This window comes from Dromiciops gliroides, chromosome 4 (assembly GCF_019393635.1).
Source record: "Dromiciops gliroides isolate mDroGli1 chromosome 4, mDroGli1.pri, whole genome shotgun sequence".
Lineage (NCBI taxonomy): Eukaryota > Metazoa > Chordata > Mammalia > Microbiotheria > Microbiotheriidae > Dromiciops > Dromiciops gliroides.
In genome coordinates, this window is record NC_057864.1 from 287,108,964 (window position 1) to 287,125,407 (window position 16,444).

A 16,444-nucleotide genomic window follows, 5' to 3' on the forward strand; every position below is an offset into this window, starting at 1 on the left:
GTAAATAGTCCTACCCTACCAAAACAAAACATATCAGAGCAAAACTTCGCCACAATTCTTGAATTTTCAAAAATGAACTAGGAAGTTTTAGGCATTGTAGAGGTCATGCATTGTAATATAATTATGGAGAATTATCAGAAATCATGGTAAACAAGATATTACTTTTAGATAAACTCTGAGATTTTATGAAAATGGCAAACATGGGATCAAAATGTGAGAAGGAATAGGATAAAGGAATAAAATTTCTACCTTGGAATTTGAAATCATGAGAGGTGGGTTCAAAATCTGGATCTGCCATTCACTTCCTTTTAGGACTTTGACAAAGTCATTTACCTTCAGTTTCTTATCTGAAAATGATTTAATTAGATGAGATAACTACTACTTTTTCTGCTATCTCCAGATATATCAATCTATGACAAATTCTCTTAAGTTCTCCTTAGTGGTAAGCTACATTGTAGAGAAAGTCAGAAAACATCTGTTTTAGCCTTAATTTGGTGATGAACCTTCTGTGTCATTTAAGTCTATATACATTGTTCTTAGTTTCTTCTGTTCTAAAATGAAGAGTTTAATTCAACTGATGTATAAAGTCCTTTCATTGTATCTAAAACTATTAAGGACATGTTAATATGATGAATTTACTTTCTGAGGCACTTGTAGTGTTACTTTTCTGTATGCTATTTTTAATATTTTAACCAAAATAATAATAAGATTTAAACATTGTTTTACTCAGAATAAAGCTGTGAGTTAAGTCATATATGAATAAGTTTGATGTAGGTGAGAAATTGCTGAGAAAAGCTAAGGTGCTGAGAGATAGAGTAATATGTCTATGCGCATATATACATATTTAATATCTTAGGAATAATTTAAATTTGGGTTAACTGATTCTGAGTCCTAGTATGTTTAAGATATGCCTTTTTCAGCAATCTTGGTTTTGAAATTTTCCAAAGCCAAATAATCTTTAAGTACTACCCATGTACCAAAAAATTTGAAGAGAATTCACACTCACATAAACAACATGTGCATTCATATGTATATGTGAATGTATGCATAAATATTCACACATATACAGAATAAAAAGTGTGTATGTATGTGTATACATATATACTTTGATTCAGCAATATCATTGCTAGAAAATATACCCTGAAGTCAAAGACAAGGGGAAAAAGTGATAAGGAAGGAAGGAAGGAAGGAAGGGAGGAAGGAAGAGAAAGAAAAAATAAGGAAAGAGAAAAGGTCATGTTTCTGTGGGGGATATTAATGAATCAACAATTTTGATACTAGAAATGAACTGGAAGGAAAATAACTAGTTAATTAGGGAATGATAAACAAATTTTGGCCAACAAATTTGATAGATTTTTTTTTCTCTGTAAGAAAACACCAAACATATAAAATTCAAAGAAACTTGGAGAATTGTGGTCAATGCAGTAATGTAATAAAAATAGTTAAAAACATAAATATCATGAAAACATTTTAAAGAATAGTCGGGGTACAGAGAGTGATGATTCTAATATTATAAATAATAACAGACTAAATCTGACTATTTTCCTTAAGCTGTAAGGCATGGAAGAATATTAAGATACAGGTCCCCTACTAAATCATAACAAATAGCTACAGAATCAGGAAGTGCCTGAGTCAGAAATCTAACCTGATGCTCACACTTCAAATAGCAAGAATTCTTACTATTTGATTTCCCTAAATATGGGGTTTCACATAGGTCACATCTCTCTCATATCCAAACATTTTTGCATAAGTCATTGCTGACTACTAATTACAATTTTACAGTGTTCCATTGGAGAATGACTCATCACTAATCTCTCATGTATCACAAACTTACGGAAAGGCTACCTCAAAACAAGACACACACACACACACACACACACACACACACACACACATACTCACACTTATACAACTTAAAATACCTGATTCTAAACCACATAATTTATCTTTTCTAAATAGCTTGTATATTAGGAAGTAAAATCCAAACACTTTGCTTCCCTGAAAGTTTTTCATCTTTTTGTGGGGTATATGGGTGTTATGGGGAGTCTAGTACCTCTGGTATGAGAGCTGAGCCCTTTTCAGAGTCGCTTTTAAGCTTTCATGTCCACCTGATTTATGCAAATCTCACTTCTGGCCAAGAAATTATAGCATAGGCAGTGGCCATACCCTAATAAACCTTTTTAGTGGATGGCCTAAACATGTTGAGGGTAACTGAGGAACTTCAAAGCTGTCTGTGTGTTAGGAGGATGTCTGGTCCAAATATGTGAAGATTACCTACTGTAGAATGAGTGGTTAAGAACAATATTAAAATAATATGTTTCTATCTGCATTCACAATGTAGTTCTGTTGCTGGATGTGGAGAACATTTTCTATCATGAGCCTTTTGGAATTGTCTTGGGTCAATGTATTGCTCAGAAGAGTTAAGTAAATCATAGTTGATCATCACACTATGTTGTGTTACTGTGTACAACATTCTACTGGTTCTGATCACTTCACTCAGCATCAGTTCATGTAAGTCTTCACAGGTTTTTCTGAAATCCACCCACTAATCATTTCTGATAGTACAATAGCATTCCCTTCATTCATATGCCACAACTTGATCAGCCATTCCCCAATTGGTGGACATCCCTTCAATTTCCAATTATATGCCACCACAAAAAGAGCTGCTATAAATATTTTTGTACATATGGGTCTTTTCCCCTTTTTTATTACCTCTTTTAGATACAGATCTAGGAGTGATATTGTTGGCTCAAAGGATATGCAGTTTGTTTGTTTGTTTGTTTTTTAGTGAGGCAATTGGGGTTAAGTGACTTGCCCAGGGTCACAGTGTTAAGTGTTAAGTGTCTGAGGCTGGATTTGAACTCAGGTACTCCTGACTCTAGGGCCAGGGCTCTATCTACTGCACCACCTAGCTGCCCCGGATATGCACAGTTTGATTGCCCTTTGGGAGTAGTTCCAAATTTCTTTACAAAATGGTTGGACTAGTTCACAAGTCCACCAACAATTCATCAGTGTTCCAATTTTCCCACATTTTATCCAACATTTGTAATTTTACTTTTCTCTCATATTACCAAGTCTGATAGGTGGTAACTCGTAGTTGTTTTAATTTTCATTTCTCTACTCAATAGAGATTTAGAGCATTTTTCTATATTCCAATGCATAGGTTTAATTTCTTGATCTGAAAACTTCCTGTTCATAGCCTTTGACCATTAATAATTGGAGAATGATTTGTTTTACTATAAATTTAACTCAGTTGTCTATATATTTGAGGAATATCAGAAACATTGGCTATAAAAAATTACTTCCTAGCTTTCTGCTTTCCTTCTATCTTAGTTGCATTATTTTTTGTTTGTGCAAACCCTTTTTAATTTAGTGTAATTAAAATTATCCATTTTCATTTCATAATGCTCTATATCTTTTGTTTGGTCATAAATTCTTCCCTTATTCATAGATCTGATAGGCAAACTATTCCTTAATTTCCTAATCTGCTCATAGTATTCCTCTTTATGTCTAAATTGCATACCCATTTTGACCTTGCCTTGGTATGTGATGGGAGATATTGGTCTATGTCTAGTTTTTGCCATACTATTTTCCAGTTTTCCCAGATATTGTCAAAGAGTAAGTTCTTTTCTTTCTTTTTTCTTTACATTTTTTTCAGGGCAATGAGGATTAAGTGACAAGCCCAGGGTCACACAGTTAGTACAAATAGTAAGTTCTTATCCCAGAAGCTAAAGTCTTTGGGTTTATCAAGCAACAGATTACTATAGACATTTACCTCTGTATCTTGTGTGCCTAATCTATTCTACTCATCTACAATTCTATTTCTTAGCCAGTACCAAATAGTTTTGATGACTTCCACTTTATAATGTAATCTTAGATCCTGAGCAGCCTTTTCTTAATGTCTGTACTGCTCACCTCCTGGCATGAGGAAGAGGCTAAAACAAAAGATATTTTAAAATTCTAATTGTCTGCTTTACCCGACCCTGGCCTGCTTACAAGGGTAGACATGGATCCCACACTATGGTCAAAACACAAAAAACATACAAAGACTTTTGCAAAGATGATTCCACTCACCATACATACATGGAATATGCGCACCCTTATGGACAACAACAAATCCAGTAGAGCTGAAATATGAATGGCTCTTGTTGAAAGAGAACTCAACAGTTATAACAACTAAATAGCAGTGAAATAAATTGAGTGAAACAAAACTGTGAAATGAAAGTCTGCTCAATAAAGTTGGAGCTAGATACATATTTTTCTCAAGTGGCTGCAGTGATGGGGAGTGGTTGTATGTCTCCCAAAAGGAGTGAATACAATGGCAAGTTACAGGAAAATGTCACACCACCATCATCACTGTATATGCTCCCACCATGATGAACCTTGATGAGGTCAAAGAAAAAAATATATAAAAAACTAGAGATCGTCATTCTTATTGGACAAAGTAAGAAGTAGCTTGTAATTCTGGGTGGCTTTAATGCCAGAGTAGGCAAAATTATCATACATGTCAGGGAGCATTTGGAAGGAATGGAGTCAGAAAGAGCAACAGCTATGTATACTTACTTTTGAAGACTAGTGTGTCTAGTGACATTCAAATCACCATTATTGTCTTCCATTTACCAAAATGCAAAACAACAAAAACAACAATAATATGTGTACCCTCACAGGAAACTTTGATATTCAATAGATTGTAATTGTATGGAGAAGAGACAGACAGGATGTGAGAGTGACAAAGGTAATGTCTAGCTCAGAATGCTGGACCAATTATAGATTATTCTCTCCAATATCAACATTTGCATTCAAAAAAATCAGTGACCCTAAGTCAAGAAAACTACCAGAAAACTTAATGTCAACTGATTCAAGGTTTCTCAATTCCTGAGTAGTTTGTTGCTAATTTAGAGGGAAAGCTGAGCCAGCACTTAACTGAAAACAGTGGAGCAGAAAAGGAATGGGCAACTTTCAGATATTTGGTATGTAGCACCACATTTACTCATCTGAGCCAGAATGCTCACAAACATCAAGATTAATTTGATTAAATTGAATAGGAAACTCAGAAACTGCTGAAAATAAACAAACAGGGGCAGCTAGGAGGCGCAGTGGATAGAGCACTAGCCCTGGAGTCAGGATGACCTGAGTTCAAATCTGGCCTCAGACACTTAACATTTACTAGCTGTGTGACCCTAGGTAAGTCAATTTACCCCAATTGCCTCACCAAACAAACAAAAAAATAAACAAAAACAAATAAATAGTTAAATGAATGAATGAACAAACAAATAAATAAATAAATAGATAAATGAGGAAATGAATGAATGAATAAATAAATGGATAAATAGATAAATGAATGGATGAATGAATAAATAAATAGAATAATTAATAGATTAAAACATAGACAAATAACCGAATTAATGAATAAATAAATAAATGAATAAAAAAGTAAAAAAGTAAATAAATAAGGGGCAGCTAGGTGGTGAAGTGGATAGAGCACCGGCCCTGGGGTCAGGAGTACCTGAGTTCAAATCCAGCCTCAGACACTTAACACTTACTAGCTGTGTGACCCTGGGCAAGTCACTTAACCCCAATTGCCTCACTAAAAAAAAAAAAAAAAAAAGGTAAATAAATAAATAGATAAATGAATCCCACAGGGTTTAGTAGCAGGATAGTTTATTCATCTTTAAGAAGGGAAAGTTTAATGCCATCAAAATTAAAATGCTAATCTTAGAGAGTTGTACGATTTTTGACTCAGTAATAAGATAGCTGAAATTCAGTTTTACTCTGAAATTAACAATCATTGGTGCTTTTATGATGCTCTGAAGAGTATGAACCAAAGACCTATGATGCATCTCAACCACTCGGTGCTGATAGAGCCACATTGTGAAAAAGAGCCAAGTCTATCACCATTGTTCATCACACAATGCTGCTGTTACAATGTTCTCCTGGTTCTGCTCCTCAGTCAGCATCAATTCATGTAAGTCCTTCCCAGTTTCTCTGAACTACTCCTGTTTATCATTACTTTTTCAATTGACTTTTTGAAACTTTGTGTTCTAAATTTTCTTCTTCCCTCCCTTGTCATCCTTCCCTATGAAATCCAACAATTCAATATAAGTCATACATGTGCAGTTATGCAAAACATCTTCTAATTAGTCAGGTTTTGAAACACAATAGACAGAATACCTTTAGAAAGAGGAGCTAATTAATAAAATTAGACTCCAATCTGTATTCAGGTACTATCAGTTCTATCTTTGTTGATGGTTTGCATTTTTCATACATCCTTCTGATAGCATCCTGCTCTTCATTTCTTTCACAGTTACTATTGTTAACTGTATCACCCTCAATCTTATTCCCTCCCCTTAATATTTACTCTATTTTCTATTATCGTTCACCCTATAACTCATCAAAAATGTTTTGCTTTTTACTGTCTCCTCTCCCAATCTGCCCTTCTTTCCATTACCTCTCCCCACTTCTTATCCCCTTCCCCTACCATTTTCCCACAGGGCAAGATATATTACTATACTATCTTGAGTGTGTTATTCCCTCTACACCAATTCTGATGAAAGTAAGACTCACTCAGTCCCTCACTCCTTACCCATTTTCCCCTTCACTCCATAAGCTTTTTCTTGTTTCTTTTATGTGGACTACTTTTCCCCAATCCACCTCTCCCTTTCCCTTTCTTCCAGTGCATTCCTCTTACCCCACAACTTTATTTTGAAGATGTCAACATGGGTCATCTAGGTGACATAGAGGACAAAGCAGCAGCCCTGGATCCAAGAGGCCCCAAGCCCACATCTGGCCCTATACATAAGCCACCCCACCCTGCCTGCCCCATACAAAACAAGGATAAACAAAAAATAAATGCTTTACAGATATCATCCCTTCATATTCAATTCACACCTATGCCCCCTGTCCTTTTAGCTGCTCTAATACTGAGAAAGATTTTATGAGTTAGAAGGATTATCTTCCCATGTAGGAATGTAAACAGTTTAATCATTTAATATACCTCATGATTTCTTTTTCCTTTTTACATTTTTATGCTTCTCAAGGTCTTGTATTTGAAAGTCAACTTTTCTATTCAGTTCAGCTCTTTTCATCATGAATGCCTGAAAGTCCTCTTTTTCATTGAAGTCCCATTTTTCCCCTGAAAGATTATATTCAGCTTTGCTGGGTAGGTAATTTTTGGTTGTAGTCCCAGTTCCTTTGCCATCTGGAATATCATATTCCATGCCATCTGGTCCTTTAATGTAGATGCTGTTAGATCTTGTTTTATCCTTACTGTAGCTCCACATTATTTGAATTCCTTCTTTCTAGCTGCTTGCAATATTTTCTCCTTGACCTGGGATCTCTGGAATTTGGCTATAATTTCCTGGACATTTTCCTTTTGGGATCTCTTTCAGGAGGAGATCGTTGGATTCTTTCAATTTCTATTTTCACTTCTGTTTCTAGAATATCAGGGAAATTTTCCCTGATAATTTCTTGGAATATGATGTCTAGGCTATTTTTTTGATCATGAATTTCAGGTAGTCCAATGATTTTCAAATTATCTCTCCTGGATCTATTTTTCAGGTCAGTTGTTTTTCCAAGGAGATATTTCATATTGCCCTCTATTTTTTTATTCAATTGGATTTGCTTTCAAGTGTCTTGGTTTCTCATAAAGTCACTAGCTTACATTTCTTCAATCCTAATTCTTAGGCAATTATTTTCCTCAGAGAGCTTTTGTATCTCCTTTCCCATTTGGCTTTTCAAGCTGTTGACATTTTTCTCATGACTCTCCTGCCTTTCTCTCATTTCTCTTTCCATTCATTCCTCCATTTCTCTAAATCTTCCTTCTATCTCTCCTATTTTCTTTTCAAAGTCCCTTTTGAGCACTTCCATGGCCTGAGACCAATTCATACTTTTCTTAGAAGCTTTGGATATTGGAGTTTTGACTTTGTTATTATCTTCTTCTGATGGTGTATTCTGGTCTACTCCTCCCCCAAAGAAGCCGTCTATTGTCCACTGTTTTTTTGCTGACTTATCTCAGCTCAGAGGCAGATGTCTGATTGAAATCTGATTCTCTATGGTCAGAAGCTTGGCATGCCTGTGCCCCTCTCCCAATGGGCTGCCACCACTTGATTCGGCCCAATGATTCAGAACCAGGGCACTGAACCCCAACTCCAGCAGAGACTGCAGTCACTTCACCCTGGCCAATGGCCAAATCCCCTCACTGGTCCAAGAGCCTAGCCTCAGAAGAAGCCACTGGCACTGAAGACACCAAGGTGTTGGAACTAATTTCTGTTCCTGGCTGGGTCTAGACTGTGTGATGAGCTCCTCTCTCAGCCCAATCAGCAAGTGATCCCAATTGCCATCTTTGGCTGTTAAATAGTCTCACTCTGTTCTTATGTGTATTAGGCTGCTCTGTTTTTTGTTTTGTTTTGTTTTGTTTTCTTAAGGCATTATTTGGGAGTTAGTAGACAGGTTTATGTGGATCTTGTGGGATTCACAGCCTCTCCTCCTCCATCTTGGCTCTGCCCACCCTTTATATATTTTAAATATTTGCTATAGGGTAGGATGAAGGCTCCTCTATGCCTAAAAAGCAATGCTGCCTTGGATGCTTGCTCAGGAGATTAGTATTTTTTTTAACCAATTTTTTCCTAGAAGAAACTCTGGGTGAAACTAAGTGACCCAAATATATAGGATGTGTGTGCAGGTTGAGATGTTTAAAAATATGAGAGACATAGTTTCTGAGTAATTTAATTATTTTATTAATATTGCCAGCATGATATTAATGAAAGGTCTATGGAATCTCTCTTAGACTAAAGACCCTTCCTCATGGTCTAGTCTCAGTTCATATACCCTTCCAACTGTAGGAGGTCCATCACCCAGGGAACAAAGCTAATTGGCTAACACCATTCAAACCAAATTGGTTGACATTTCATTAACATGAAATCTGGGGAGACTTGAGTCAAGTGACTCATCTCTTAGAAAAGGTGACATGACAGAAAGAAGATAAGACCCCCATTCAAGCTATTTTTCACCTGGGTGTGGTTTAATCTCATCAGTTCTTCAGAAATCCAAACAAAATGATCTATCTCCACCCAAGATTCCTTGTAAGCTTGGGTTGGTTTGGGATTAACCCACATAAAGGATTTACCTTTGAATGGAGATGGCAAAGGGAGGACTAAGAAAGAAGGGGATATATCTGGATCCCCCAAGATATTATTATGAAAAAATATTTCCCACAAGGTGGAGGTTGCCCCTAAGATTGAAATCAGTTGTAAGTTCAAAGGCTGGGTATTAAGTAACAGATTACATTACTTTATCCAAACAGTCAATTAGCATAATTCACATTAATTATGTTCTATAACATCAATCTGAACACGCAAAAAAAAAATTCAACACTCATCTATAACTATAACATATATAACATCTATAACTATATCATCTATAACAGGGTTACTTGGGAATTAATTAAACACAAAGGTGAAACCAATTAAGGAAATAAGGAAGTAGAAATACAGATAAATAGTCTTAACTCTAAGCTTAGCCTATGCAATCCCAGAGTGTTCCCAATTAAGCTAGTTCAAAGGAATTTATGATTTTCCTTAATTAAATTTCATAAAACCCCGGCCAGTCTACAGTTATTCAGCAGTCACCTAAAACACAGCAAAACATATGCCTCAGGTCCCCAAATACCACCAGACTGATTGCCAGGCCCAAAGAGCACGAACTTTTGAACACGCCCCTCCTACCTGAAGTTCCCTCCCTTCCAGTCGCATTCAGTTTTTCCTCCACCAAAAGGGGAGGTCCTTCAAAAGCTGCTCAGTAGCATGTGCAATCTCAGGGTGGGCCAGGTGTGGCCCCTCCCAAATGATTCAGCTAAAACTTTCGATATTAATCTTTACCACAAATAATTTTTACCACAAGGTCAGAAGATTTACATTCAAAACCACATTCTGGTCCTTTCCACTTTGTGGCATTAGGCAATTACCTTAACATCTGTAAGGCTCAATCTTTCATTTGAAAAACAAGAAAATCTCTCTGGTCATAAGTCAATTTCTTCTCTAATTATCATATGACTAGTTGTAACACCATGTACATACTATCACCCTAGTTATTTGTGAATTTTGCACAAAGCATTTAGAATTATACTAATGTTCTCAAACTCACTTTATGTAAGAGAAATTCATAGATGATGGTCAACTCTAAGGAATGCCATTCTTTAGAAATTGAAGAAAATATAAGAGTTTAAACACTGGAAATAGTGTCATTGGTAAGAATGATAGAAAGAAAAAAAAACATAAGAAAATCATTTAATGTTTATTTAACTAATTTTCAGGTCATACCACTTCATCTTTGCTATTAAAACATTCTCTTATCAGCATAGACAGAAATATCACATCCCTGAATTATTGACAGTAAATAGCAATTTTTCTTGTAATAGTGATAATTAATTATTGAATTTATTAAAATATCTCATAACTAAAGCAAAGTTGACACTGTTAGTGGAAGTCATTGATTTTTTTTTACATCATATTTTTCCAGGACAGTTGGGCTCTCTTTATAAAATTAAAGAATCTTCATTTTGTTGACAATTATTCAATATAATTCAGAGATTAGGCAGTCAATAAAAATCATTTATATTCTTAAGAGCTTTTTTTAACCTTCATTTATTTGGATGACTTTCTATATAAAACCAATTTTACAGAAAATTACTCAACAAGTTTATTGGGTGGCATGGAGAATTGGAATTTAGAAAGTAGTAACCTAGTCATTTGAAAGATTAGTGCTATATTCTAGTAATTGCAAATATATCCACGAAATACATTCTTGAGATAGAGAATCTTTCCCATAAAATAGTTATATATGTTTCTTCAATTTATTAATTACAATAATAATGAAGAATTTTCATTACTAGTATGTTACCTTCTTAAGTAATCTCTATTCAATTTGTTGTTGAGTCATTACAGTCATGCTCAACTCTCTGTAACTCCATTTGGGATTTTCTTGGCAAAGATAGTGGAACAGTTTGCCATTTCCTTCTCCAGCTCATTCACAGATGAGGAACTGAGGTAAAGAGGATTATGACTTACCCAAGGTCATACAGCTAGTAAGTGTTTAAGGCTAGATTTGAACATGGGTCATCCTGACTCCAGAGCTGGCTCTCTAACTATTGTACCCCTTAGCTGCCTGATACATTTGGTAAGGGGGAAAAGAATGTTCTTCTATAGCTCAGAGGAAAATATTTTGATATTGCAAAGAAGAAACCTTTACAAATATGTCCATTAACAATCAGTGTCATTTCAATCATACTGTACAAATTGCTTTATAAATTATTTTAATTTTTTTTGGATTGACCTTTTCTTTCTTTCTTTCTTTCTTTCTTTTTTTTTTCTTTCTTCCTTTTTTTTTTTTAGTGAGGCAATTGGGGTTAAGTGACTTGCCCAGGGTCACACAGCTAGTAAGTGTTAAGTGTCTGAGGCCGGATTTGAACTCAGGTACTCCTGACTCCAGGGCCGGTGCTCTATCCACTGCGCCATCTAGCTGCCCCAACCTTTTATTTCAAAGCTGTTTATATAATAAAAATTGGGCATTAAAAAGAAGCCCTGATTATATGAACATTTCTTTAAAAAGACTGCTAGTCACCATGTCAACTATAAATATTACTTAATTTTTGAGAATTTATTAGTTAATGAAGTTGGTTTTGAGTTGGTGCCCTGTACAAATTCCTTGGTATTAAATGCTGTTTGAGTTAGTACGGATGAAGAAAAGGTCAGTACTTATGTTGAGCAGAGTATTATAGTTACATATATACCATGCATACAGTGAGAGAGGAAAGGAGGGCAGAAGAGAGTAGTACAGAAGAAAGGAGAGGATTAACAAGGGAAGGGAGGAGAAAGGAGAAGAGAGAATAGACTGGAAGCAAAAATGAAGGGGGGGGGCAGCTAGGTGGCGCAGTGGATAGAGCACCGGCCCTGGAGTCAGGAGTACCTGGGTTCAAATCCGGCCTCAGACACTTAACACTTACTAGCTGTGTGACCCTGGGCAAGTCACTTAACCCCAATTGCCTCACTAAAAAACAAAAACAAAAACAAAAAATGAAGGGAGGGAGGGGAGATGTAGATAATTGATACATAGAAAGACATATAGATAAATATAGATCAATATGGGTCTTGATCTGATTGACAGATATTAAAACATGAGTTCTAATCCTGTCTCATCTACCTCACAGGGTTATTGTGAAGATAAGGTGACATAAGCCATGTTAGGCTGTTTTTAAAACTTAAAGTGATATATAAATGTTACTTATGTTGTTTGTTACTCATTATGTCACTTATTTAATCTTCACATGTTCATCTTATACATGTACAAATGGAGGCACTAAGAGTTTCAGAGACTTGCTCCATATTGCATAGCTTTTAAGTGCTAGAGTCAGGCCTAGAGCCACAAATTTCTCCTCTGCCCAGTTCAGCACTCTAAGTATATTTTATTTTTTATTTTTTGTCATTTAAAAAGGCATTCTTAAATAAAAACAAAAACAAAAACAAACAAATAAACCTCAATAACAACCAAACAAAAAACAAAAAGCCTGTTCAATTGAATTAGATAATTGATACTTACCCCCCCCCACCACAAACATTTTTGTTGAAATGACAAAAAGTTACTTTAAACATCTGATCAACCAAGAGATTTTAAAGAATCATTTTAGCAAATTTACAAGTTCTTGAGAAAAATGGAATTTTCAGTACCTTCCCATCTCTTTTCTCAAAGGACAAAGATTACAACTGTGCTATTTCCAACTAACTTAAGTTAATTTAAGTGGTGTCTTTTTTCAGCTGTCACTTCCCTTAATAATTGATATAAGAGAGCCCACTAGTAGCATCTGCACATGCCAAATGATTAAGTCAATGATATTGGCTTCTGTCCCAACCAACAGTTGTATCTCAGGTTGATTAATCCTTTCTGCCACCAAGAAAAGTAAGTATTATATGAAATGGTCTTTTCTGTATTTTCTAAATATTCATGAAATTATATAATGCCTAAAATAACATAGGGGACAAATACTCATTCTATTTAGTACCAAGCACCTACACAATATAAATAGATGCCTAAAGACTAAAGAATAAAACACATAGTGGCAAAATTGCATAAGAATTGTGTCACACATGAAAAGAAAACCTTTAATATAGAAAAACAAATAGATTAACAAATGCACAGGGACATTCTATGTATTTATAAAGGATAATCCATATGTAATTTTGTATTTTCAAGAGCAAGATCCAGAACTTGAGGAGGATGGAGCCAGGAATGGGAGAATTGGGTTTTTGAGAGAAAAAAACAAAGCCATAGAATTTGGTTGACAAGGAAGTGGGTTAAAATACCTGCTCTGCTGCTGTGTAATAGAAAAAATAATCATGATTTCTAGCTTTTTTTATCTATGAAGCATCAGTTTGTTTGAGATAATCTCTAAAGTTCATTTGAGGTCTCAGTCTATAATTCCAGGTGTCACAGTGTATAGAGTGTGTTGGAGTTAAGAGTCTCAAGGAATTATTTAAATTCTTCTTCAAACACTTACTAGCTTTATGACCATGGCAAGTCTCTCAACATTGGTTTCCTCATTTGTAAATGAGGAGAAAAGTTGTAATTCTAAATATGTTCATCAACAATTGAGAGAAACAATACATTGATGATTAGGGTATAAAGAATTAATTGTTTTTTGAGGTTTTTATGCCTTGGCAGTGCTCCACCCACTGGCTGTAGCCATTGCCAGGACTCTGCACCTCACGTCATCACCACTCGCTGATGACTACATGGGCCTGGCAAAATTATAATGATTGGAAGCCTAGTGAGTGCAGTCATGTGACTGTCAGAGCAGCCATCCCATTGGCTGGGGCTCTGTGGGGTGTTTCTAGGTTTGGGGGAGGAGAATTGGGCATTCTAGGTGGAAGCTAGAAAGTGACAGGCATTCTGCTGTGTATTTTCAGCTGATTCCTCGGTGGTATTTTTTCAGGTATTATAATTTCCCTTTCCGCATTTTATTTCCTTTCCCTTGTTCCTACTGATCCTGTTTGTGTTTTTTTTTTAAGTTCATTCTTGTTAAAATAAATCTTGTTCTGTTTTGACAGAGGCTGCTGGTCTCCTTCCTTGCCCCAATATTGTGGCAAGCCGCTTAGCTAGCACTCCCCAATTAAAAATTGGTCCCCACAGTTTTTGGCGAGTCAACCAGGAATTGATTAACCTAGAGAATTTCTTTAACCCACCCCCCCTCCCCCTTATTTGGCCACGAGCCAACTAACCTGGGGGACCTTCTTGCCCCTCCCCCATTGCCCCCTTAGACTATCTCCCTTGCTCTTAAAAAAAACCTTAGCGTTTATCTTGCTGGTCAGAGAAAAGCTGGTTCATTTTGAACTGCACCATGATTGAATATTTGGCTCCCCCCTTGTATATTCTAATTGGCATATTTTGGGACAGCATATTGTCCCGATTTAAACTGTTGGCCTGCTCAATACTTATTCATGGCATTGCTGGTTTCCTCCTCACAAACACAGTAAAAACTCTTTGGAACAATGGTATGGGAGAGTTTATCTTTCCCACTGAGCACATATACAATATTACTGGAAGCATTACAACTAAATTAGAACTTTACTATACCACTGTCATTATAACTCAAATGGCTATAAATTTTTTTCTCATTATTGTCATTATTGAAATGTGGTATTTTTTTCCAAAAAAGCTGTAAAGAGAGGAAGGGATATGATCATAGTAGACCACGTGTTCAGAGGGATACCAGTACAGGTCCCTCTATTGGAGATGACCTGAGTTCAGAAACAGATTTAGACCAGTCTTTAGAATCAGATCAACAGAAACTGCTCCCCCTACAGAATGTCACAGCCCACAGAGGAGCACAGCATAAAATATATAGCCAATTCAGTCCAAAGGATCTGTGTGCATGGAAGAAAGTTTTACCTAGGTTTGGTCAGAATCTGAAGTCAGTAATTTCATAGTTAAGGTCTATATTTAATACATATCAACTCACTTGGGCCGATGTCACTTGTCTTATGGAAATTATACTCTCCTCAAGTGAAATTGCAGATACTGTCACAGCAGGAAATTCCTTGTTAGACTCTGTGGAAACATTAACAGAGTGGCCTCTCCAAGGAGCCAAACTGGGATTATAATGATCCACAGCAATTCCAAGAATTAAAAAATGCTAGGGGAAACGCTACTGAAAGGAATGGAATCCTTTTCTAAGAAATCTGACAAGTGGCAAAAATTTTTAAAACTCGCTCAAGAGCCTAATGAACAACCTAATAGATTTTATGATAGACTTTGTGAAGCTGCTAGGCAATTTACAAGACTGGACCCACTAGACTCAAAAGATTCCCGTATTGTACGGAATACATTTGTATATCAATCATTGCCAGAAATACATAAATTTTTTATGACACAGTGTCCAGGCTGGAAAGATATGGCTGTAGAAAGACTTAAAGAAATTGCCACCTATATCTTTGAGATGAATGAAGACAATATGGCTAAGCAAGTCATTCTGGCACCAGCACTTTCAGGTCAGGCATTTAAAGGTCAGGACAAAACCCCTAAGGTGTGTCAGTATTGTGAAAATCAAGGACACTCATTGAGAGAATGTAGAATTAGAAAGCAAGAACTCAGGTGGGCAGTAACTGAGGGTCTGGAATATTTTTTCAGGAGAAACCAGAATAATTATGGAAATTTTTACCAGAAAAGAAACAACCAAGATAATTAAAGACCTTATTACAATGAGAATCAGTATACTCGTAGACCCTATCAGGGAGGTACAGAAGGACAGAATCAGAATTGGGGTAACTCTATAATTCTTCAGAGGGAGACAGGACTGAGGGTGTCCAGGGGAGGAGTGGAAAATAAATACAGCAAGCTTTACTTTTCCAGATCCTGAATTTTTGAACCCTCTTGTACCAATCCATTTACCTCCCCAGAGTAACAAACCCCATGTGACCCTCAAAGTTGGGGACACGTATTATGATTGTCTGTTAGATACAGAAGCCTCTAAATCAGTCTTGGTACTTAAACCAGACCCTTGATGCAATGCTATTGGATCTTTAAATGTGGTAGGAGTCTCAGGTAAGGCCCAAACAGTGGGAGAATTAACCCCTTGCATGGTATCAATGGGGCCTTTAACTGTAGAACATTCATTTTTACTTATGCCCGATGCCCCTGTAAATTTATTAGGTTGTGATCTCTTTTGAAAACTTAGAGCAACCATATCTTGTGCTCCAGATGGGGCTGTCTCTCTGCAGTTGCCAGAGGATACTGTTTATTTATTATCAATTTTTATTGCAGATGCTCAAGGAGCAGTACGGGATACATCCAAAATCCCCTCTGACATTCCTGAGTCCCTATGGGCCTCATCCTCTACTGAAGTGTGGCTCCTTAAATCTGCTATGCCTGTTACTATTAAAGTTAAAGGGGGACCACC